The 26,498-nt window shown below is 40.3% G+C and overlaps 1 long non-coding RNA gene across 2 annotated transcripts in view; it reads right to left on the bottom strand.

Annotated features, from left to right (window-relative positions):
• Positions 1-2,733: 2,733 nt before the first annotated feature.
• LOC107502871 overlaps positions 2,734-26,498 on the bottom strand; it is a 35,881-nt gene continuing 12,116 nt past the window's right edge. The window contains exons 2-4 of one of the 2 annotated variants that reach the window (XR_004950057.1): positions 12,833-14,174; positions 12,556-12,728; positions 2,734-3,418 (exon numbers count right to left, since the gene is read on the bottom strand). This is a non-coding gene — a long non-coding RNA (uncharacterized LOC107502871). Of the gene's footprint in view, positions 3,419-12,555; positions 14,175-26,498 lie in introns of both variants that reach the window. The other variant, XR_001595096.2, reaches the window with a different exon arrangement.

Below are 26,498 nucleotides of genomic sequence, written 5' to 3'. Positions count from 1 at the left end.
CTTTCAGAGACATCACGGACCACGGAAGGGGAACCCAGAATTCTCTTCCTTGGATTCAGTTACCTCAGCTGGATTGTGAGCCAGTTCTTCAATATCTTTATCCAAAGTTGGCAAATAGGTGGAGCTTTATGAACCCATGGACCTAAGATTCTTTGATTCACTCAACCAATGCTATTTTTTGAGCACCTACTGCATACCAGATGCTCTGCAAGTTACTGAGCACTGGAGATTCAAAAATAAATGAGCACATTTCCTTCACCGAAGGGTCCTAGAGCCCATGATTAATGCAGACAATTCCCCCAGCAATGATGATAGGATCTGACTGATGTCTTTTCAGAGATCAGCATGCAGCAAAGACAAGGGCACATGCCCCAGGCTAAAAGATGGAAGAAGGGACTCAGGACCAAGTGATTTTTGAGCAGGCACAAACAAAGCAAATGGGTCATTAGAAACATTGGGACATTTAATGAACTGGATTTGGTAAGCTGAGCTCTTGTGCAAGAGTGGGAAACATTGCAAGAAGCAAACATATCATTATGAAGGGCCCTTTCTGCCAAGTCAAGAATAACATTTGACAGGGGAAGCCTTCAGTGACTCCTCATTTGCTAACAGAATAAAATCTAGAAGTCTGGGGTCCTTGAATTAAGACCAGCAAGACACAGTTTTGCTTTTTCACATTTCAGTAGCAAAGAGAACAAAATATATGATGAGTGCAGAAGTCTGAAGACATTCCTTGGTCTGGCATTTTTGCTCAAATCTGCCATATCTTTTTTCTTATCTCTACTTTCCAGGTAACACCAGACCCAAGAGATAAGAGGAGCCACAAATATCCTCATGCAAGCCCCATGCTCATCCCCCAACAAGCTATACTCAGCTTAGAATCGTTTTTCATTCGGTATGAAGTCATTTTTAAAGTGCCTGCTTTTCATTAGAAAGGTAACACGATAGTCCCTGTGGGGGATGCATATGAGGCAGTCCTTCAGACTGCCGCATTTTCTTTCACTGGCTCTCCTTCTGAGCATGTGTTGCTGAGTCTTTTGTTCAGAAAACTCAGAAAACTATGCCTTAATCTTAGACTCTGTGGTATTCGATGTTGTTGTTGCTTTGTTTGTGTATTTATGTTTGCTTCGATAGGCATCTTTTCACAAAACGGGCCAGGTCAAAAAACACTGGCTGTTTTCCCACATGAGTTTCTGCCATGGGTCAAATGTGTCCCAGGTGTGGTTCCTTCAACATTCAGTGTACATATGATTCTCATTACGTGATCCCCAAGGGCTGTGAAAACATTTTCTTGAGCTTCCCCCAAACAGCCACAACTATGAATTAGTAAACAGCAATTGGAAAAGCAGTATTTATTTCGAATGTATCTTGGGGAGTCCCCCAGCCCAATGCCTGATCAGGCTTCACAGAGCTTCATCACCCTCCTGTCCATCATAGCCAGCCTGTCTCCTATTCCATCATGCTTCTTGGATCTCTCAACTGTCCCTCAGCCCTGCCCTGAATTTTCTGATTCCAAGGCAGAGAAGTACAAAAAGTATAAGAGACCTGTGCAGGTGGGAGGAGCTATCAAACCTTCTGATGCCCACATCATGATTCCACACTCACTAAGGGAAAAGTATTTTGTAGAAAAAAACCTTGAACCAAGAAGAGGAAAAAGCATTTCTGAAGGAACACTTTGGGATAATGTTGGGAAAGTTCCTTTTGCTCTTTGTGCTTCAGTTTCCTCATTTGTAAAATTAGAGATTAGATCGGATGGTCCCTAAACTACTGAAAACTATGATTGAAATACTATGTTGAAATGCTATGATTCTATTATATTGAATATGGCTCATTAAAAAGTAAAATTATAAATTTAATTTGACTAATAATGTTGTCTTTTTTGTGAAGCAGATGTGAAACCAAAATCTCACACTTGTCATCAATAAAAGTAAACACTTTTAGAGTGGGAACAAAGGGAGAAAACAAATCATGTATAATACCTGGAATAGAGATTAAGATGGTTTTTCCCCCCCTTTTAAAGAATTGAGCATGAAAAGTACTTTTAAAAAGGCAAACTTGGGCTAGCTGATAGAGTCAATTTCTTTTCTGACTCCAGAGGTTTGAAACCATTATCAGTAGTAAGCAGCAGCAGATATGAAAATAGAGAACAAAGTCATCATTCATGATCAGAAGCATGGCCAGTCTCCCCAACACCATCTCCTGATAATGTCAAGAGAGCCATCTGGTAGAGTCACACTTAGAAACCCTGGGCCTGACCTAAGGGAGGTCCTTAGTGACAGAAGCAGACCTCAGTCTCTTGCTCTGGTCAAGTTCCTCTGAAGAGAAAAGAAAGAAGAACGAGAGAGCAGCCCGAAATGGACACCCAGTTACTGGAACTGATATCTGAGTTTAATTTGAGCCCCTGAGGAGGACTGCTTTGGCAGGTGAGGCTAAAGAAGATGACATAGAGATAAAAGAAGTCAGAATGCGTGGCAGGCCCAAGATGCCACTTGGGGCCAAGAGGCATGAGGGTAAGATCCACGATTCAAGGAATCTAGCCATGGTTTCAGGGTGCTGGCTCCAGCTAGAAACTGGATTGCCAACCTTGGAATATAGTTTACGCTTCAGGGACAGACAGGGTGAGGCCTACCGAATCAAAGCTTCCTGGGCAAGGTGGGCTCCCAAACCGATGGCGATATCAAACCTTAACGAGGAAAAGAAAGTTGGCCCTGCCCCTCTTCCCTCCCACCCTGCTGTACTCCACTCTTCTTCTATTTAGTCTAGACATGCGACTTTCCTACCTATTTACTGTTCTGCTTCTAGCTGGGACCTAAGCTCTCGTTTAGTTGGCTGAGTTTCATCCTCACCTTTCTCTGGCTCATCACATGCTACAAAGCCATGGGAAGGCCCCAGTATCCTTGTTGACCCTTGGGGTATTGTTCTGCCTCCAACCGTAGCCAACACCTTAGCAAAAACTGCAGGATCTAGACAGGATAGGAACTTACTGATAAAATCTCAACTCCAGATGTACTATTTTTTAGTCATTTTTAAAAACATATTTGACATCACCAATAGAGATTTGAACCTACTTCACAGATAGTGTCCATTAGGTATTTCCAAAGAGTGCAGTTGTAAGCCATTCCCCATATATCTCACACTACTAGAAAGTCCTTGATCAATAATTAATTCTAAGATAATCATTTGAGTAATACCCACAGCCACACTCAATCCTGACAACTAGAGTTCCAAGTCTTCAGATCAGTGACTCCAAATTCCTACCCATCGTGGACCTTCAGAATTTTCCCACCAGCTCTTCCTGTTTCGGAGCATCATATCTTTTTGAGAATCCAAATCTGCCTGCCTTAATTATCTCAGATAGGGAAGCATTGAAGTTCGAGAATTTTCCAGGCCACATCCATGCTCTGAAGCTTCAAGTTTACTAAAAAAAAAATAAAGGAATACCAAAATAGAGTTAAAATCTGAGGTTAATATTTGCACCAAAGAAGGTAATATTTTTTAATATAAAAAGTATGATGGAATATAATTGCGCTACTCACAATACAGAAGATTAGTTAGAAATATTAGTTTGCAGAGAGCATGGTCTGATAATAGGATTCAAAGTTTTAAATTATTCTCATTGAATATCCTAGACTCTACATAAATTCACTTGTATATGAATTCAAATTTCAAACTGGAAGCCCTAGGTGAAAATGAGCACTGGTTGGAGTGACCTCCTTGGCCCCCACCCAGAGGAGGGTACTGTATTTTTTGAGCGCACCCCTTTAGAAATGAACCTCACCTCAGTTTATCAAACCATCCCCCATGAATTTGAAGGTGCTTAGACACACTCCAATCCCAATGATTCACACCAGTAGATGTACTTAGTAGGAGTGATAATCCAAAATGCATTCAATTTGATTTCCATATGTATTCCCCTCCCTCTTTCATTCTTGCCATGACTACATTTCTGACTTACTTTCCCCAAAATAATGGAAATATTTTGTGGAGATTGGAACAATGGATGACGAGGAAGAGAATAAGAAAGGTCCAGGTAACAAAGGTCATTCTGGCTTTGAAGCATCCAGAAAAGAGGAAGCTCTCCCATCCTTTTCTGATCCTTCTAGGCTGCCTGCTAAAAGCACCCTGAAAGATGAGGCTCCAAAAATTTCAGTTAAGAAGTTGGACCCAAAGCAATGCCAAACTTTGCCAGGATTTCTATTTAGCCTCCAACTTCTAGCACTTGAATATTGGGACATTGCCCAGGCTTTCTAGGCTTCCCAGCCCAATTTCCTATGTTGGTGAAATCCCCGTCCCCTTTGTAAGTCTTTGTAAGCAGAATCCCTTCTCTTTTATAAAAATGAAAAACCTTTGATATTCATTATCCCAGCCTTCTCAGCAGCTAGGACATGGTCATGTGATTTAAATGTGGTCAATAAGTGACACCCAACTAGCACTTTAAATCTCGAGGGAGTGACATGCATGTTAAGGTCCAATTAAAGCTACTCACAGCGGCTTCAGGGAAGTGGGCAGTGGCATAGGGAATGGGAGTGCCGGCGATGTTAGAGCACACAGCTCACAGAAGCCACACCTGTGGTGGGACGTGGTTGTGCTTCCCCGCTCCCTCTCGAGCCTTATTCTCCAGCTTTCCTATCAATTATGTGATTACCCAATAACTTTCACATAAATCTTTCTTCTGTTCCAGTTAAAGGGAGTCCACTTCTGCACAAATAAAATACAAATCATGTTGGAAGAGACTGTTTTCTCTCTCTCTCTCTCTCTCTCTGTCTCTCTCTCTCTCTCTCTCTCTTGAATTCAAGAGTGGCCACATGTCTTGTCTAAGTGAAGGAAATGTGAGCAGAAGTGAACACGTGTCGCTTGTGGGAAGAAGTTTTAAGAACCAGCCTATAGTTCGCTCTATCTTTTTTCCTTCTGCCAGGGGAGACATGTTTCAGATAGGCCATAGACCAGCCAACTTATTCCGTAAAGGACCAAAAATTAAAAACTTTTTTGACATTGTGAGCAATTCTGTCCCTATTCCAACTACTCAGTTCTGTTGTAGTGCAAAAGCAGCCATAAATAAAATGTAAATGAACAACCATGTTTATGTTTCAATAAAATTTTGTTTACAAAAACAAATCATAGGCTGGATTTGGTCTATATTTTCCCAATCTTGATATAGAGAAAGCTTTGTCAGCCTCAGTCCTGGAATAAAGAGATGAGGAGCAGAAACACAGCAACTTACAACAAGCATGTAGCATGAGTGAGAAATACAACTTTGTTTTACATGTCACTTAGCTTTTTGGGCCATTTGTTACTACAACATAACTCAGCATATCCTGACTAATACATGATTATGCAAAGATCATGCATCTATGGAGTGAGGCAAAAACTTCTTTATGTCTCAAAGTCAAAGAGTCTGTGATATGGCTTCAAGTGGACTCTTGGTGCCTGTACCCCTCTCACCCTTATTACCACAGACCAGCAGTGTCATTCTGTCTCATGAATGAACTACCGAACTAGAAGCCCAGAGAACTGGATTCTAGTCCTCAGTTCACTTGAAATTAGTCATATGACCCTGAACCACTTACCTCCCTCTCCGAATTTCAAGTTCCCTATGTGAAAAACAAATGGATGCACTGGCCAGAGGCATCTTCCTCGACTCTACTCCTCATGGGTTTTCACAAGAACACTGTTTACTGAATGACTGACAACAACAGGAGGTGCAAAAATGACCGTGGGTAACGGAAAACTCCTTTTGAAATAGATCCTGTCTGCTGGCACATGCACGTCAAGCTCCTGGAAAGTGGGGGTCATTTTCCAGACCCACAGGAAGCAGCATGATGGAGCCAGCAGAACAAAGCCGCCGGAATGAAATGTGAGTTCTGTGCCCACGCTTCTCTGCATCCCTACTGAGAACTTAACACTCAGCAGTTTAGTCACTCTTGGCCTTGGGATAAATTCCTTCATGCTCCTTTGTTTCCAAAGTATGTTCTCATCTCAGATTCAGTAGAAATAAAGAATATAAAATCAAGGCCGAAAGCAGAAAACCAGACCCCCTCATTTCTTGCTTTACTTTTATGCCCACAGCAGGATTGAGGAACTTTTTGGAGCCAACAGCACGTGGTGTACCAGACCCAGCCCAACATCTGGTGCCAGTGGGGTCTGTGCATGTGAAATTCCAATTTAATCCCCATGCCAGAGGCTTAATCCCTGAACTCTGAATCAGTCCTTGGCAGAGATGGCTCTCATCCGACTTGTAAATTTCCACCCTCCAAACCATCCAGGCCAGACAATGGCTCAGCATACTCCGAGGTTTAGGGGAGCACAGCCCTGCCTGCTTCTCAGGTCAGGCAGGGAAGAGAGGAAGAGAGGGTCTTCAAAGCTCTCATCTGCTCTAAGGTTCTTTCCTCGTAACTTGCCACATCTGGGATTGCTGCCATCACTATAATTCTTTTGTCTGTGGCAAAAGTCAGCAAACTACAGTTTACTGACCAAATCAAGCCCATGATCCAACCTTATGAATAAAGCTTTATTGGAACAAAGCCATATCCATTGTTTCTGTATTGTCTACTGTTGCTTTCCTGTTACAACGACAGAGCTCTGTTGTGGTAACAGAGATCATATGACTCATTAGCTGAAAATATTTACTAACTGACCCTTTATAGAAAAGGTTAGCTGATCCCTGGTCTGGTATTTTTTGCCAAAAGCAGTTTTATGTTATATTAACCCATTAACAGTTCTGAAGATACTATCAGGATGTTTTTTAGGATAACTAATAGGGAGAAAAGTCTTAAAAGATTATAGAACAAGTTGAATGTGTATGCATGTGTGTGTCTGTGTGGCAGTTTGCATGTGTAGATTAGAAATGGAACCTGGGAAAGAGAAAACTAAATAAAACTAAAAAAAGTAAAATAAAAAGGAAAGCATTTGAGAGAGGACTCTGGAAAGCACAGCAGAATTCTGGGCCCTGGAGAGAAAAAAGCGAATTCTACTATTATTATTACTGATATGATTATTAGAATAGGTAAAGTGTTTCACACACATTATTTTATTTAATTTCCCCTCTGAAACCATGTGAGATGTTACAGAGGATGTAAACTTTTTATCGGAGGGACCCAAGTTCTGAAATTGCTCATGCAAAGTGACCCATTGAATGGGACTAGAATCCATTCCTTCTACTTCAGAGTCTAGTGCTCTTTTCCCAGAGACATTTATACTTCCATCAAGATTTGCCTCGAGCTGGACAAACACCAGAACAGATATGCCCTTTGACAGAAGAAAAAAAAGCCTAATAGTGCCCATTTAGGAACAAAACTGACGAATGCCAACACAAGGCAAAGGAGGGACTAGAGGCTGCAGCCAGATTCGTGCTCATCCCCAGCTTTCTGCCACACCTAGCACTGCACCGAGCCTCAAAAACTTCCAAACACGATGTCCCTAGTGCTTGACTTCCTTTACTTTTGACTTTGACCCAACACTCAAGATTTAAAATGGTAATAATAATCAAAAACATTGGGTACCTGCCGTTTACATACAATATCTGAGCAAAGCCTATCAATCCTATGAGCCTACATCCTTTTATTGTAAGAACACTGAGGCTCAGAGAGGTTAAGTAACTCGCCTAAGATCACATAGCTGATAAGAAAGGGAGCTAGAATACAAATCAGCTTCAAGTCAAGTGCACTTCAAAGTGGCACACGAATGCCTCAGGGCTAACTGAGATGCTGACATGAGTGTCCAGAGGGAACATGGAGAAAAACGAAGATGTTATGAGAAGGAAAGAGCACACACCTCCCTTCACATCCTCTGCCTTGACAAGGGTGCATCCTTGGCCGTGGTAACGGGAAACCCTGAAGCTGTGCGGTCAGGAGAAGGGCAAGTAAAGAAATCTAGGTTTCCTGCCTGGACCCCAAACCTTTTCTGGCCTCTCCTTCTTTCTTCACAAAATCTATCTTTGCTTTCTAATCAACATCATTTTAGTCATGAACATAACTCTTTAGTACACTTGAGCCATGCTATAATTAAACAAGATTTCTACTCAGTAGGTTTGTAAAAGTCAGAAAATCATGGTTAGGCCAGGAAGAAGTCAGAAATTTACAAAGGAAAGAGAGATTTGAATGTCAAAAATCAAATAACATAAAGTTTAAAAATAAAAGCTATGATGGTCTTTCTGCATTTTTCTCCTGATTACCAGATCTTAAGCCTCTATCACATGTATTGTGACAAAGAAAAAAAGATAATTCTGAAAAATATCTTTTATGGTTTGCCATTTGGGGGCTAAGTAATTCATTAAGTTTCTTTCAAATTAATTTAAAAATTTAAAATAAAAACCCTAATCTTTTGAATTTTTCATGTAGCTTCTAAATTTCATCTCTGGCTCTGATTAATTACAAGGCATTACTTTTCACCTACAGGAAAAGAGCTGTCTCATTCTTAAGCAGTCTTAAAAGAAAGTGTGAAATCCCATCTCTTGGTGCTGTCTACACATCTGGTGAGGCAATCAGAGGAAATTCAAACAACAAAGGCAAGGCTGGCGCTAAATGCAAACTGCTAGGCATGAGGACAAAAAGGAAAGAAAACGTTCCTGTGATTCTTTGCACTTGCTCAGAGCAGAGCGCATTCTTCCTTCACTCTACTCTGAGCAGAAGGGAGATCTCAAGCAAACAAAAAGAATTATAGACTGCAAATTCTTCATCTATCTGTTAGCCATATTTTTCAAAGTATATTTACAGCATAATACCCTGAGTATTATGCTGTAAATATACTTTGAGTAACAGTTTGTGTGTGTGTGTGTGTGTGTGTGTGTGTGTGTGTGTGTGTGTGTTCCCCGACCACAGACTCTCCTCTCTTTTGACTACGTCCAACCTGCTGTGCCCCATTATCTCTGGCCTTTGTGGCTTAGAAGGTCAGAGACACTGTTCCCTGGATAAGACCCAGGGAAGGAAGGAAGCTGAAACAAAAATGTTTTCACAGTGAAGTGACCTGATTACACATAGAGTGACTATTTATAAGCCATCTCATAACTACCGCCATCCAGGGCTGGAGCAAATCCACAAAAGCAGCAGAGGCCTCCTCCAGCATCTGTTACTCGCTGAGCAAAAACTGCGACTGTCTGGGGGAGGGGACATGTGAATGACAAAGGTTGTCCTTATTCCTGGGTGACTATGGGAACCAGTGGGCATGGAGAGTTTGAAAAGATGGACACATTGTCATGTTGACCAAGGGGTCCCCCTCAATTAAGTGTAGTGACAACAAGTGTGCACTCTGCATCACCCAGTGGGGTTTGAATCTTGGCTCCACCATTAGCAAGCTGAGTGACTTGAGACACTTTGCTTATTAAAGTCTTTGTGCCTCAGTAGCCTTATCTGTGAAATGGGTGACTGTGACGAGTGACATGGTGACACAAGTGAACATCCAGAATATATCAATAATATCAGCTGTTATTAATATTGCCTAATCCCTTACTGGGGCCCACAAAGCCCTTACTCCTCCCACTCCCTCCAGAACATTCCATCCTGGCCACCATTTTATTTCTCAAACGGGCCAAGACCTTTTCTCTCTCAGGACCCCTGCACTTGCTGTTCCAATTGCCTGGAACACAATGCCCCAGCTCCCCACATGTTCTCATCCTTCTCATCCATCCCCACCTGAGTGTAAATGTGATCTCCTCAGAGATAGCTTTGAGACCACCCATGCCAAAGTTTCCACAAACTCCCATCTGTAAATGCTTTCCATAGCATCATCCTGGGAATTTGCTAGATAATACTTGTAACTATCTGAAGTTACCTAATTCATTAATTTTTTTTTTTATTCCTCTATCTTCTCCCACTTAGTGTAACCAACTGGACCCAGTTGGCCAAGGACCCTCCCAGTTTTAGCAGGAAACTCAAGATAATGAGTCACCCTACTCCCCACTAGAAGGTCAAGGTGGTAGCTTTATTCACTCCTATATCTTCAGCATTAGGAAAATGCCTGTCATATATCAGGAGCCCAAGGACTGAAGGAAGGAAATAGTATTTTCCTCCTAAAAATTGCAAATAAGTTTAAAAATAATGCAAAATAAGTCATTCTATCCAACCACAAGAGACTGGTGATTCCTCTCATTTCTAAGCTACAAAGAAGAGAAAGTAAAAGTAGAAGTTACCTGTGTGGTAGATTTTTTGAGCTAGAAGGATCTTTGCTGGAAGGATGACCCTGCCTCTCCCTCCCACCCTTGGTGGGGAAGGGACAAGGGGAAATTAAGGACCCTGAACTGAGAGATCATGACCAAGAACATTAGCAGGTCTACAAAAGAGACAAGATCTCTCAGGTATGATTTATCTGAAAGTGTTATTTGTTGATGTAAGAACATCTAAACCTATAGAAAAAAAATTTATGAGTGCATTAGAATTTATTTAATTTAAACAGAGGACATGCCTGCAGGCAAGATCTAAACAGACTGAGGAAAATGCTTCCCAAAATGACAGTTTTCTGGTTCTTTTATACACTCGGAGTTAAGGATGGACTGTAAGGAAGATTACATGAACAGGGGAGAAAGCAAGGTGGGGATTGGATTACAGGATAGTAAAAAACAGGGTGGTTATTCTTCCAAAGGGTATGAAAAGGAGGTGTTTCAAAGGTGTGTTAACCTAGATGCACAAAACAACAGACAGGGTTTATTAAAGGCAAAGATAATCTTTTACTAGGGAAGTTATAGCCCTGAGGCATGACTATACACCATGATCTGCCCAGTTAGGAATTTGGAATCGGATCACCCTCTGAGGTTACTTTCAGTTAGATTTATTATAAAGCCCTTTTTGTCTACACATATAACTATAAAGCACATTTTGATGTAATGTATTTACATTTTTCTTTAGTTATAAGTTTGTGATTATTTTATCTTAGCGGGTATCCAGAATGGACTATGCTTAATATAAGGAGCTGATCATTTATTTAGAAATCCCACATCAGTTTTGAGCTAAAATATTACCCCTACTCAAGCTGATAATCAATTCAGATTATTTAAATATATTACATATTTTCCATTCTTTTTCAATAAAGTTAACTTTACCACTACCTCAGACAGTTCTCTGCCATTGGTTACAAGTGGTTTCATGAAACCAAAGAAAAAGTAACATCTAAGGATAAAATCATCTTTGGACAAAATCACCACACACCCACAGGCAAAGAAGTCTCAGTGGAAATTCGTTGATTGCTGAGCAGACCTAGAAAAGAATACAAGAAGGGATGTACCCTCCTCATGAGTAGTCTTCACAGTTTTATTACACCGGACCTTAAACGGTCAGCCGGGTCAGCAATGTCCTTGCTCATACAGAGTATCTCAAATGGACAAACGGAAAGAAGTTTATCTCATTCATTCTGAGACTCGAAGTCCACATATGCCTATTTTTAAAAATGTTACATAAGAACAAATTTTAACCTGATGTAAAGTATAGCACTCATTCACTCTAATTCTAGTCACCTCTAGCATGTATTTGGAAAGCACTTCACAATTCGCAGTGGGATTTCAGAAATAATCTTGCTTGAACTCAGTAGGAACTCAAGAGAACTATTATTTTGGTTATACACAAAATATCTGTAAATTATCAAAAATGTGTTTTGGGTGTCCTTTGTGGCTAGAGCTAAATGTGAATAAAAAGTTCAGTGAAGTAAGCTGACTTCCTCAGGTTTACCCAGCTATGACATTGGAGACTCGGATCAGAATTCAATTCTCTTTGCACAATTCTCTTTCTACTAGTCCATCTATCTGTAGGCATGTGTGCAGTGCACATATAAAATTATGTGTACTATACTCATACGTAAAATGTCCATACATGCATTTATTGCTCAATTTTCTATTGTCAGTACTACTTAGGAAAGAAGAGAGAAGACCCTCATAGCAATGTATACTTTTTTTTTTTTTTTTTTGCAAAATGCACACCCAATGCAAATTACACAGTAAAGTTAGCTGAGAGGCATAATTTGTTACACAAATAAACAAACACTATTTGGTTCCGTCTGTGGCTACTGCAGTTATAATGAAAATCTAAAAACAACTGTAATGCTTCTAACCATAAAATTATAAGGCAAGAAAGTGGATTTAGATAACTATAAGAGCCTTAATTGTATGTTTATAAACTCAAACAAAGCTTTTACTCAACTTTAGCTCCAGTTCAAATAGCACATCCAAAGCACAATTTTTATTTTGCCCTTTCTTCTGTTATATGAGTCTAAGACCCCAAGCATTAGAAAATTCCATCTTTACAAAAGGGTGTGGGTTGGCAATGGAGGAAAAGGCAGAGAGAAATGCAGTTTAATTTGGCCAAGGTAGCCATAGAGGCAGGATTTATTAAAGATAAGAGTGCTCCCAGGAACACTTGTGTTTGTTCAATTACACCTGATCAGGGAATTCATCAGATTTTCAGTGTCAGAACTGGAAGAAGCCAAAGTTCGATGTCTTCACCTTAAAGAACCTCAAAGAGGCCAGATAATTTCTAGGGGTCATATGGAAGGTTATAACTCAAGTTCCCAGATCGCTAGGCCCAGCTTGGTTGTTTTACTTCATGTCAGGCCAGCACCTGGTGATAACAGCAGTACCTGTTTCCAGAGCCAGCCATCAGGGAGACGTAACAAGTTGTGGTTAGCCAGTTCTTCCCTTCAGATGCTGCTCCAGTCACATCCGCTCTACCAATGGCAGGGTGTGGAGAAGGCAGCCATCCTCCTTTTTTCCTCCTTCCAGTCCCTACTTCTAATGTGTCCTGGGCCAGAAACTGAGGAAGCAAGAAGAACAAGATGAAAGTCTTGCCCCAGCAGAGCTGAGGACTGCAGACCGTAAGCAAATGTTGGAAAGTGTTAGAGCTACAGACATACTTACGCTAATAGGAGAAAGCACAGTGGGCAGTGTGGTACATTAGGTAAAGGGAAAGTTCTTAACTCCTTAAAGGTGACGTTCAAGCAAAGACTTGAATGATGAGGAGGGAGTAAGCCACATCTGGGATAAGAATATTATTGCAGAAGGAGGAAAGGGCAAGACGAAAAGATGAGCAAAGTCCTAATCGATGGCTGCACAAGCCTGTGAATAAACTAAAAAACTGTTAAATTACATGCTTTAAATGGTTAAATGGTAGAGCAAGTAAATTACATCTAAATAAGACTGTTAAAAAGAATAAAAATAAATTATAAATGATAAAGTCATTCATGGTTTTTCAGGTACATATTTTCATGAACCCCGGCCACATTCCTTTAGGACAACATAAGGCAAATCGCATAACAGACCAATTGGGGTCCTTCTCCTTACCCCTTTCCCTCTTCCTGTTATTGTATTTCTCCCCATGGCTTTCTTAAGTGACTGGGTTAATCGATGAGTAAATTCCCAGTAAAGCTATCACAGTTGCTGGTGGCATCGTCCTCTACTGGTTCCCTCTCTTCCCTTCCAACCAAGATTAGTATTTAGACAAAGGCCTTTAGTGCCTTAACCCAATTTTCACCCTTCTTGGCCAAAAGGCCTGATTCTGGAAAAGAGAAGGACACACTTAAAAGTTGGAACTGTTAAATAACTTTCTGTGTGTGTGTTTTAGTTTTATTTTTAATTTCAACTCCTAGAAACCCACATGCCACAATTAAGAGTGTGTGGTCTAAAGGTTGGGATTTTTAAGGGTCCTGGAAGACCAATAGGACAAAAATGTTTAATTCATGACAACTTTTCTGTTACCCTGAACCAAACCGTATAGATAACATCTAGTTCCTCTTTTCAGGCATTCAAGTACCAAAAGAGCAAAGAATAAGCAAAAGAGAACCTTTCAGAGAGTTTTTCTTTTACTATTTGCCCATACTTCCTGTGCTCTGAGTCAGCCCACAGAAATGGTCAAACATGTGCAGAATACCTCCATATATTAGAGGAATAATGAAGACAGATGCTGAAAACTACATCAAATAGGAATGGAGTTGGTCATCCTTTTAAAGACTCACTTTAACACAGATAGCACTTAATTTCAAACATTATCAATGAGACCCAACTTTTTGGGAAACTGTTCACCAAGGAAGCCTATGAACCATGTTGGTAGAGGACAGATAAGTTGGCTTGTGTTGACTCAAACAAAGCAATGTCGATCTCTTCAATCTTTAGATAACATATCTCTCTGATGGGATAACCACGGAGCAAATTTCCTCTTCTCTCAGGTTGTAGTCCAGTTTCAAGTTGTTGAAACCCAGCATCCCTGAAGGGAAAAGCAAGTTATTTCAATACAAGAAAAGCAAATGGCAGTATCAAGCTTGTACAGCTCAACTCCCATAAAATATGAATGTGGCCAAGGTTAGTGAGCCTCCAGGGGAATGCTGAGGGGTGAGTTTACCACAGAAAAATGCAGGCCCCAGCTTGAAACATCTATAAAACTAATTGAAACAAAAAAAAGTACAGGTTTTTCTGAAATACCAGGAAGAGTCACCATCAGGCAACTGATGTCCATCAGGACTCATACCAGCCGTAGTGATTTCCGGACAGCTGCCTCAGAAGGTTTTCACTTTATTTCTTTGCTTACAAACTTAATCATATAAGGAGGGAATTAATGTGTTGAAATCCGGAAACGAGATTATAGCAAGAGAAAAATATACTGGCAATGATCATTTACATAACTTGGCTGCAAGCATTGATCTTGTTTTGATGCTAATGTCGTTATTGTTTTAGTTGTTTATATCGGTTTTTCATGCACTAATTGAAAAACTAACAACTAATTGCATCATATGTTACAGCATTCTGTTACTCAGGTTGTTGGATATGAAGCAAAGCCACTGGGCTAATTTTTCTCTAGAATAGACAGGGCCAAGTCCTCCACATGACCACTCAAGGAACAACTGTGTGAATACAGGATCCGAACAAGGTTTTGTCTTCAGCTATGTCATTCTCTCCTTACAAGAGGAGGATATTAGAACCAAGTTGTCTAACTCATACTGCATAGAGACAGAGTTAAGATAATTAAGAAACAAAGTCACCAAAGGGTAGATATCTATATTTTGCAAAGGAAAAAGCTCCTAATAGGTTTTTAAGCTTTCCTGTTCCTACTCCCTCTTTACAAGGCTTCTATCACTCCCCTTCATAATGATATTTAAATATTTCAGTTGCAAAAACTATATTTGGTTCTTGTCAACCTTTTTTCTCTGTATCTGTTAGAACTACAGGAAACAATATACTCATAAGCATGAAGCAGCCAACAATATTTGATCTCTTGCATTAAAAATGCATGACCAAAAGGGAAATTTATTTTCCTGAGATGCCTTTCTCCTACCCAAACTCCTCCCAGATATTACACCTTGAATATGATGATAACTTTGGGAACAGTTTTGGTCTTATCAGACATATGGTTCTCAAACTTTTTTAAACTAGAGTGATCAGATAATTTAATGCCAAAATACATAGAAAGCAAAATAAAGGATGCTAAACATAATTATTTCTGAACAATAAGTATAAATTGAGACAGAACTGAGAAAGTTGGACATAGAGTCATTCTGTGTTTAACTTATGTCCATATATTTTGTCTATTTTCTGTTCATCCATAGTTCCCATCAATCTAGAAGATCTCCTAATTTGTCATGCTAGAAGAGTCTAGCCACTCTTTCAGAAAGTTTATATTATAGAAAAATAATTATATTGAATATATTTTATCACTCTGCAAACACTTCCAGAGATAACAATATTTCTCCCAAGAGAGGTATATGTGTCCTTCTGAATTGGATCAATTGAAAATCACTGTATGTTGAAAACTGTGACAAATATTCTCCAGTTCTTGGAGCTCCAGTAGGTCAGTGTGCTGTGCTAGTACCTCTGTACAAATGAGCAAGAGGAGGTCAGAGAGTAAAAGGTCACTTTATCACAGGGAATATAAGGGACAACTCAATTCCAAATGTAGAGTCTGAGTGGGGTCTAGAAAAATGGAAAATATTTAGAAGGTTTCCATGACTTCATTGTCGATGACTTGACCATTGAACAAATCTAATCACAATGGATGAGGCCTGGATACTAAGTGAGCTACACCAAGTCTAATAGAAATATATTAGGAGAGTAAAAATGTCCTACATAATGTGGGGGACACTACACCTCAATTTCTTGATGATTTGTGGGACATTGGGCTTTGAACAAGCAGAGATAAAAAGGCATTTATGTGACCGGACAGGAACAATAATATTTCCTTAATGCAGCCTTGAGAAAGACAAAGGGTCCAAACCCACCAGGTCCTTCAGATTGATCTTGTCCAAAACAGTCACTAAAGCTACAGGACTGTTCAGTTTTGCTATTTTTATGCCCCTGAATGGAATTGTCCTAGACAGAGTTCCTTCTGGCAAAGGAGGGGGGGGGGGGTGGGAGCCTTCTGCATCTGTATGCTCAAACAATTTAATAAGAGGGTGGCCCTACTCCATAGTCCTTTGACAAGAAACACTAAGGTTGTTATTATTTATTTATCTGAAAGGAATCAGCAGGGAACGGAGCATGCATGTTGTCCCACTGAACACAGGATGGCAGTCACTGCATTGGGGGTGCCTGAAGAAACCTCTTAAACAGCTCCTAGTTCAGCCATTCGTCTTTAATCACAACATTGCCAAATAAATGATCAACTTGAATTAGAGTACCTCTATTCTAGAACCAGTGGCTTTCAGAACTAGGCTGGCTAACTGGGGCTGGTTAACATTTTTTACCTGAACATCATTTCTGGAATTTATTTGATAATATGAATTATTTTTAGTGGTCAGAATGGAAAAAGGAAAGAAGAGAAAAAAGATGAGGCATTTGGACCTTCACAGAGTCCCAGAACTTTGAGATGATATGTGGTCATTATGAAAAAGAAGTGTTTTCTATCCTAAAAATAACCACAAAGGCCCAAGGGAAGCTAAGAAATGCTCTCTACTGTTATTTGGAAAATCTCAATGAAAAGCCTCATCCCCATTTTTCCACTGGAAAAGCAGTGAAGTCGATCACCTGGCAGCTTCTCTGCTGCCCACTCCTACAGATGCTTCAGCAATTTACAAGAGAGGATCCAGTTTGATTAATGACATTTATTTATTTGTTGGGAGAGCAGTTTCATGGTACACTCTTTCATCTAAAGAAAGTAAATGTGCAAGAATGTGTAGTTTTCTTGAAAGGGGCATCCTCATCTCCCTCCATTCCTGACTTGTGAATGGGATCAGGAAAAAGAAACTCTCCTCGCCACAATGTCCAGTTACCACAGCCAGATGCTTCGATTTCATTGCTCCTCTTTAACAACCCTTCTCCATGGGGTAAAATCAACAAGAGACTAGGGACAATGTGTCCCTGTGTCCCCAGAGGGCCATATTAATAACCTTTGAAGGGCATTTTACATTTCTACTCTTGGGGAAGATTTTTTAACCACACAAGTCTTGTGGTCTGTTTGAATAAGAAATCTTTTTACACTCCTGAATAATGCATTCCTCTCCAACTATTTCTGCATAACTTCCAGTATATGAAAACCACCCGAGGCGTGCAACATGGCCGCTTTCTTTCCTCTCATAAACAAACTCAGCAGTGATCATGCTAGTGTGGTCACTCTGGAGCTTTGTATTGCTTAAGCCTTTTCCCTCAGTCTTTTGTTCTGCCAGACACCGATTATGACATTTCACCCCAAGTCTGGAGAGCAGGAAGGCTCTCTTAAGCTGCCCTCTTGCCTGTAGCCTTTTCCTTTGTCAGCCATAAATATGTGATGTCAGCATGATAGATTCAGAGTCAATATGGTAAGCTTAGTAATGGCCCCAAAGATTTTCAGGTCCTGATTCCTTGAACATGTAAATGTCACATTATAAGGGAAAAGGGTCTTTGTAGATGTCATTAAATTAAGGATTATACTGAGGGGAAATAATCCTGGACTATGCGTGTGGGCCCTGAATGCAATCAGGCGTATCTTTCCTTATGAGAGGGAGGTAGAGGAAACTTTGACACAGACAGAAAAGGAAAAGGCATTGTGACCACAAAGACAGAGACTGGAGTGACGCAGCCACAAGCCAAGGAATCTTGGCAGCCACCTGAGGTTGACTCCTCTAGAGTCTTCCAAGGGAGCAGGGCCCTGGCGACACTCTGATTTCAGTTCAGTGAAACTGATTTCAGACTTCTAGCTTCCAAAACTGTGAAAGAATAAATTTCTGTTGTTTTAAGCTATTTCTGTTGTTATAGCAGCCACAAGAAAGTAATACACTCAGTAGCCTGGGTCAGATCTTCTGCCCCTGCAGCTTTATGAAACTCATTACTGTGACATGTGCATCCAAGTGCATCCTAGCACACTAACTTCTATGACTTTTCCAAAGAAGAACTGACTTATTTCTTCTCCTCACCTGACCCACGGAACTTGGCATCTCCTGTGTCTTTCCTATCCCTTGGGAACAAACTTAGAGAAACAAAAGCCCCAAAAGAATATTCAAACATAAATTTGCAAGCTCCACTACTGGTTCCTATAAAGTGTACCCTCCACTGAGCTCCTCTCTCTCATCTAAGCTGAAATAATGCACAAAATGTCTTCATGGCACTTGATGGTCAGATGATTTTGGTTTAGCTGTATAAATTTAGTTACTTAATTTTTCTAGATTTCAATTTCATCTGAAAATAAAGATCTTAAAACACCTACCTTATTCAAAAAAGAAAAACCCTCCCTAGCAGTAGGATTTATTTGAAATTCCTCAATAAAATGTTTTCCACCAAAATAAATATTAACATTTGGTTCTTTATTCAACACCTGTGACTTTAACTGAATCTAATTGATTCAAAAACACTGCTATTTTTTCTCCTAGAACAATATCTTACAAAGAAAGAGAGAGAGAAAGAGAGAGAGAGAGAGACAGACAGACAGACAGACAGACAGAGACAGAGAGAGACAGAGAGAGAGAGAGAATTTCCTAAGTAAGAGACCTAATGTGAAGAAATTTTAATTATAACCAGTGCAGGAAGCATTATTTCAGATTAGGTTATACCATGATTCCCAGAGGAATTTTCAACACAGCCATGAAAACTATGTTCTAGATTAAACCTTAACCAATAAGACTCAATATAGGGGGAAAATATTTATTTTTATAACTCTTAAATAAGAAATATCTTATTGAGTTTGAAATCTTAAGGAAACCAAAGGAAAAGAGAATTTTTTTTCTTTCTGGACTTTGCATTCCATGCAAGTCTGCAAATAGCAAATGGTTTATTATAATGCTATTTCATGGTCTTAAACACGCTTCAGAGCTTTGGGGCATTTTAAAAATATCATTAATATAAGCCAGGTTGAAAAAAAAAAAGTAGCACTTTCTGGAGTCTAAATTAAATTGGTCGCTGTCCAAGATTTTTTGCATGAAGAGATGCCAGGGGACAAAAAGGACCATTAATCACTTTCTGCAGGTATTTGGAGTCTCCTACTCGCACTGGGATGAAAAGTGCTTTGAGAACAAGCTGCATGGCTTCAGAGAACACAGCTGCGCCCTTCCTTCACCAAGAACACCAGACGGAGGGAGGAGGGCTCTGGCCCCAAGAAGAGACGGCTTGGATGCTGGAATGGGGTACTTGCTAACCTCCTAACATACCTCTCTGAGCTTCTGCTTTGTTGCCGGTAAAATGAGAGTTGAAGCAGATTATCTTGGCCAAGGAAAACTAGGGGAGACCCAAGGATCCATTTACAGAGCCAGCGCCTAAGGACAAGCTCTTAAAGCACTAGGAAGGTGATGATGGCTCCAGTCTAGGCAAAACACGGCTCCAAAAGGAGAAATGCGGCATCTTACAAAAGTCTTGCCTCTTGAGGTCTCACTGAACACTCAATAGACTGGTGATGGTAGCGCCCCCTGCCGCCGCGCTCCTGGGCCGACGACCGGCTTCCTCTTAGTCGATATTTTAATTGCAATTTATTACCGTTGAAAGTTATCTTTTCTCCTAATCTGCGCGTTCTTTTATCTTTCCTCACCCACTAAACTATAACTTCTGACAGAACAGGGACCATCTCTTTCTCTCGTACAATTGTACTCCGGGTCCCGTCCTTCTTTGGAGGACAGAAAACATTTCATGAACGAATGATATAATAGATTCACTCTGACCTTCTGAACACATGTCCCTGACAATGAAACAGGAAGGATCTTCTCAAAATGCAAATTTAATCATGTCATTTCCCATTGGAGAATCAGTCAGCTAAGGTTACACACTAAATCTCTCATCCCGGCCTACAATAGGAGTCCGGCTACCCCTCTGGTCCCTGTAGCTCTATTCTCCCTCCCTGCCCTACTCTGCCCTGCCCTCCCCTGAGGAAGGTCTGACCCAGGGTACTGAGTGTATTACTTTCTTGTGGCTGCTATAACAATGGAAATGGCTGCAAACACTCAGAAACCCAGCCTCTCTGGCCTAAGTTTATTCCTTATGCGCCACACCAATTCCTCTATCTGGCCTTTGCGCATGTCATTCCCTCTGTCAGGAACGGGAACATGCACCACTCAAAGCAGACCCAAACCCGACTCGCAGCCATTGCCCCATGAACTCTCTCACTTTTTCACATCTGAGCTCACAAATCTCTTCCTCAGGCAAGAGCCTGTCTTGACACACACAAGCAAATACACCCTGGCCTGGCCTAGGTGGGACCCTTCTGTTATCTGCCCTGGAAAGAAACTCCTATCCTTCAGCACGCCTACCTCAGTTTGCAGATGTTCACTTATGCATATGAGTATTTACTTAATATCTGTCACCCTCACTTTGTTGGAAAATCTAAGAGAGGAGGGTCCAGTCTGTTTTTGCTTATTCTGGCATCTTCAGAGCCTAGTATAGTGCCTGATGGATAGTAGCCATGCAATCAACATTTGCAGATTGAATGAATGAATGAGCGAAAGTACAAATGACTATCAGCTTCATATTTGTATAAAGTCAAAAACTCTGTATGGTCTCAAGTAGTCTTAGAACTTATTTTTAAAACCCAACTGTCATGGGTAACAAGAGCACACTTCCTTTCTAAACTGGTCTCTTCCAGCTCCAAAGCCGATTAATCATATCAGAGACCAGTGAGGAAGGCCTCCCCAAGTCATAATCCCTCTGTACAACTAGAGCTCCCCGCTGCCCTGTCTCTTTATTCTCACTCATTCTAACCAGAACGTTTTAATTTGGAGAAATAATGAACCTCAAGAGGAAAGGGGAAAAGGGGAGGGAGGCCACGGGAGCCACGGAATTTGAGTCAGTGTCTGGTTACCATTTAAGGCCTAAAAGGAAACAACTAGAGCCAAGGAACTGGCAGTTGCAACTGCTCTTTGTTCTCTTTTTAAAAAGAAAATTCCACAAAATGCAGTTTTGGGGCTCTGAGCAAAAATGTTTTCTGCATTACAGAGGATCTACCGGAAATGTTCCTCAAAACTGCTGAAAACTCGAAACTCCAGGAAAACATTTACTAATAGGAGAGAAAAGTCTGACTGAGATCCGGATTGAGAGCCTGGAGAAAGAAGTTATTTCCCTCCAGGGAGAGATAAGGATCACAAATGCTGATCCCCAATGTGCACAACTGTTTAGGAGATAATCTCTGCACTAACTAGAAAACAAAAGGAGGAGGATTACACAAATAGCCCTTCTGGCAGAAAACAGGTAAATGATAACAAAGAAAACGGCAGAGGGACAGAGAAGGTAAAGGGAAAGTTGTGGACAGTGAAGAGTCGAATGGCAAAAGCTTATCCAGGAGAGCAGACCAGGGAGCTGGAGACCCAAATGATGCTGCGAGATAAGAGAAAAATGTAAACACAACTGAATAATCCCCCAGCATTTGTTCCAGCCCTGGAGAAAATGTCCATAAATCTTATAGAAATGTGATATATTGGAGAATGGATCTAATCCAGATCTTATCCTGACTTATGTTCCATTCCAGAGCTAGAAAATAAAAAAATAAAGGTGAAATATTGGTGAACTGTTCATTTTCTTCCACATATGTCCCTCTCATGTCCTCTGTGGAAGCAGATGCCTGGGCTGAAAATCCGATGCCTGCCAGTTCACCCCCTCAGGACCCCTGCTTTCTCATGTGTGAAAGGAAGGTGTTTCCTGTCCATCTGTGATCCGTGGGGTCTCTAACATCTGTACAGTATAAGAGCGTGTGGGAAAGCACAGGCTTTCAGTCACAGAAGATAGCTATCTACCTATATCAATGGCTCTTCTATCAACCAGCTGTGTGATCCAGTTCACTCATTTGAAAAATGGGGGAAACAATGGAGAATAATTAACTGTGGTTGAGAGAAGTTCAATAATGTACTCAAAGTTATGGAATCAGGATTCAGATTCAAGTCTTACTGATTGCTTTCCAATGAAACAACATCAAGTTTTGTATTCATGAAATACAGCTATTAATGATCAGGACTAAAGTAATAATATGCCACATAAAGTCCTGGCACTTGAAAAATGTTCAACAAAGAGGAGTCACTATTACAGTTCCTATTTATAATTGCAAGTCCCTTGAGCTCAGGGTTTTAATGAATAATAACTTAACTTATCACAAAATAAATTTTCTGTACTTTTTCACCTCTCTCTATCCATAGTCTTTCTTCTAAATATTTCATGTTGTGATCCACATATAATATATATTGAACAACATCAAATTTGCTGACCATTTGAGAGTTCACACAGTTGACCACGTTCATTGAGAGGTAACTGAGGAAAGATGTTCAGAAAAAGGCTTAGTGTCTAGCTTGGGTGACATACATGCTTTCTTGTAAATAATTTATTAACTTTAAATATTTTTAAGTATTCGGTCTCACATCTGTAGGACATATGGAGACTGGAGTCACAAAGAAACGAGCCCATTTCACTTCAGTTTTTAGGGTCTCTCTATTCTCAAATCTATTCTGTTTCCTGGAGAAGTACAACTTTTTCCAGATGGAATTTCAAAGTTTTGCTCCAGCTTCCAAATACTGAATGTGTCTACCAGACCATCTCTAGCCCTTACATCTGGTTTTAAATGGTGATCACCAACTCTCACCATGTCACTAAGATTTCAATTTGGTTTCTTAACGGAAACCTTTTGATGAAGCTCTGAAACCCACTCTCCCCTGGTTAGTGCTCGTGAACTGAATAAATCCAACATTAATCCTTTAAATGTTTAGCCCTGAAGCCATAATTCCATCTGGCATAAACACGGAGACTCAAAGAACTGAATGCCCAACATTCTCCCAGCACATAGTAGATGTTCAATAAACATCTATTGCGTGAAAGAATGAGACACAAGATACAGATGAAAGTAAGTAATTATATATGGTACTAGGTATTCCACTGGGTCCCTTTGATATGCTATTTTTCAAATTCTTCCTTTTTAACCTGAGGCCAACTCATTTTATAGATCGGAAAACTAAGGCTAGGTAAGATCCAATGGTGAGTTTTAAATGCACAGTCTCTTTATAGTGGTGTCAAGATTCAAACCCAAATCTGCCAGATGCCAAAGCCTCTATAGTTTCCACTACACTCCATGTTGCCCTCTATGAAACTTCTACTAACATAGGTTTGCATGCATATAATGACAACTAAGTCAAAGCAAAGGGATTTTTCCTTGGGGTAAATTAAACTTGAAAATATGCTACTATTTTTTTTTTTTAAGCTAGGTCTCCTCAATGCTATATAGGATTTATAGAGAGGTAGGACATGCCCCACCCTCAATGTTTAAAGTTAGAATCTCGCTAACACTATTTTGGGTAAGAAGTGTTTTCATGCCAGACATTTATTTTTCAGCTTTATCTCTAAGTAATACAATCTGAAAACTGAGTATTTTACCAGGGATTGAGCATACTGCAATGTAACAGAAAACGTAAACAGCAGTAACTTAAAAGAAGTGTAGAGATGAGAAGTTGATGGCTGGCATGAAATTTCTACAATGTTATTCCGATGCAGGCTCCTGTCCTTAGCACATAGTTTTCCGTCTTTTTGTGTCTTCATGGTTCCCACATGGCTGCTGGAGAGCCAACAATTACAATAGCCATTCCAGGCAAAAGGAAGATGGAAGGGTCAAGAACAAAAAGGTGTATGTCGGTTGAGACGATCTCCTCTAAATTTCTTTTCCCAGAAGCCCCTTCCAGTGATTTCTGCTAATAGCTCTTTGGCTAGAACTATATCACAGGCAAGAGGAATTTTTTAAAAAATTGTATATATGTAAGGTAGGTATGTTGCCAACCCCAAAAATGTGATTCTCTTAGTAAGGAACCAGAGAGAATATTAGATAATCAACTACCATTGTCTGACACAAATGCCTGAAAAATCATTTAAACATCTGGCATTTAATAGTGCCTTTAGTTCCATGAAACTAGACACTCGGAAAAATTGAATGATGTATTGAAGACTGAATTCTTGCTCCTTTGGAGTATAACAAAGCCATATTATAGCCCATGGCCTCAAATGTTAGATAATACAGAGGTTAAAAGTTATCCAGCTTATTAAAAAATCAATCTAAATGAAAAAGAAAGCATGCTTTTATCAAGAATATCAGTCAGCCATTAAACGCCCTTGGCTTTAAAGTCTCTGAAGTGTTGATCTATGAGGTTTACATTTTCATTTTATATTCCCCAATAAACCTAAAGGCACATGTGCTTGATGTTATGGCTAAGGACAGGTAAAGCACCCCTAACAAGAGGGAGTCACTACTACACTCGGGAAAACCAAGGATTTTCCTTCCTTCTTTCCCAGGACCCATCTCAGTTTCCTGCTGGGAATGACCTTCTGCCAGGGGTAAAAGGGGCTCAGAACTGAGCACCCACATAATTGGCAAGACTCCTGGGTTCTCCATGTCAGAATCAGTCTTAAAGGTGCTCAAGTTCAGTGCTTCCTGACCCAACTTCTTCCCTACAAAGTGAAGGACAGCACAAGGAAGAAGAGAAAAAGCGGCTCCGTGGATGACGGATGCAGGCTAGTGAGCAGGAGACAGAGTCTAACTCCCAGGATTTCCCACCAGAGCCTCACATCCAATTCCAAGTGAAGGTGCCCCTCTCTCAGTAACATTGCCGGGGATTGTTCTTAAAGACACTGAACCACTTGTTGTAACATTAGGTTAGTTCGATGTGCTTTTTAAAAGGTATATTAAGGTATATTAAGGCCATATGGTTGGCTGAGCAGATATTGGCCAACATTCAGGTGATTGATGGGAATTAGAACCAGGAGTGATGTGGTCCACCTATAAAACCACTCAGATGTTGGCGAACCGGGGGCAATGGCCATCTTAGGAACAAGAGCTTTCACAGTATCGACCTTGTGTTCACATACCCAATGTTCACATCCATTCTTCAGACTATGTTCATTCTTTTCTGATTTGTGATAATGTCCTAGAAAGTGATGACTTATTAGCTCTTTTTAAAAGCGACATATTATGGAACGAGAATAAGTGGAGAAGTATATAGAGAAACCTATATGATGAAGAGTGTAAAGACAAGAAAGACAAAAGATCATGTCGAGTCTTATATTGTTCCTGTTCACACATCCTTGACATTGATGTGCTACGAATATTTCAAAAAATATAGATTATTATTTTTAAACACATAAATATACATCAGCTTAAACTCCTTAGATTAGCTTTGTGTATTCGACTATATTATTTCTCATATGCCATGGAGAAACCACAACTAGAAGGAAAAAAGGGCAGAAAGGACCAGAAATGACTTTTGGAACACTGAAAACACAGAAGCTGAGGTAAATAGAAATTTTTTTTTTTGTCTCTTTGACGATAAACTTACACACATCCAAGTGTCACAGACATCTGCCAACCTCGATCTTCAGGAATATTCCAGCCCACAACAGCATCCTATACTGCTGAACTCCTATTAGAATTGCACTCTTTCCCACATCACACAACTCTTAGTTATATCTTTGGCTGGTCTTGCCTTTCATACAAGGAGTTATAGTCTATTTAAGAAGACTCAAAAATGCTTTTTTCTTTTGAAATTACACGCCATTTCAGTGCAGTTTTGCACATAGCTGGGATGCTAAAGGCATTCACTGATTTGTGTACCACATGCAAAAGTTAGCTGTGCATCTGTTAGAATCCAAAAAAATCAATAAATATTTCCATTGTCCATGCTCCCCACACTCCAAGTTCAAAACCAGTCGAGAGACACAGGATCATGTAGATAAAACTGAAAATGTGAGCTTTATCACAAATTGAAACTGTTTTGGAGGGTATGGCTCAGACGATTAGCCTCAGTTGGCTTCCTAACACCTCCCCTTGTAATTGGACAGACTCATTCACATCACTGCTGCAGCTGGCCATCCAAAGCCTCCTTTAGCACTGCCAGCTAGCAGCCCAGAAGACATCCAGATGCACCCTTTTGAATATGAGAAGACCCAGAGCAACAAACCAAATTGCACAGCTTCTTTTTCAATATCACTGAGCAGAGAAGTCTCTCCTTCTCCCATGGGGAAGAGTTAGTAAGGGGCTCAAGAGCAAGGATCATAGTTTCATCTCCTGGGGATTAGAAACCTCTTTCTCTCTGAGAAAAGTAGGGCATCTTCCCATTGAAATTCCACAGATGCCTGATTTTTTTCTTCCTGGCTGTTAATCTACTGTCCTGTGAGGATTATTTATATT

This window comes from Rousettus aegyptiacus, unplaced genomic scaffold, assembly GCF_014176215.1.
Source record: "Rousettus aegyptiacus isolate mRouAeg1 unplaced genomic scaffold, mRouAeg1.p scaffold_m13_p_3, whole genome shotgun sequence".
NCBI lineage: Eukaryota > Metazoa > Chordata > Mammalia > Chiroptera > Pteropodidae > Rousettus > Rousettus aegyptiacus.
Note: the sequence above shows the minus strand (reverse complement) of the source record. Positions and strands in the feature narration are given on the sequence as shown.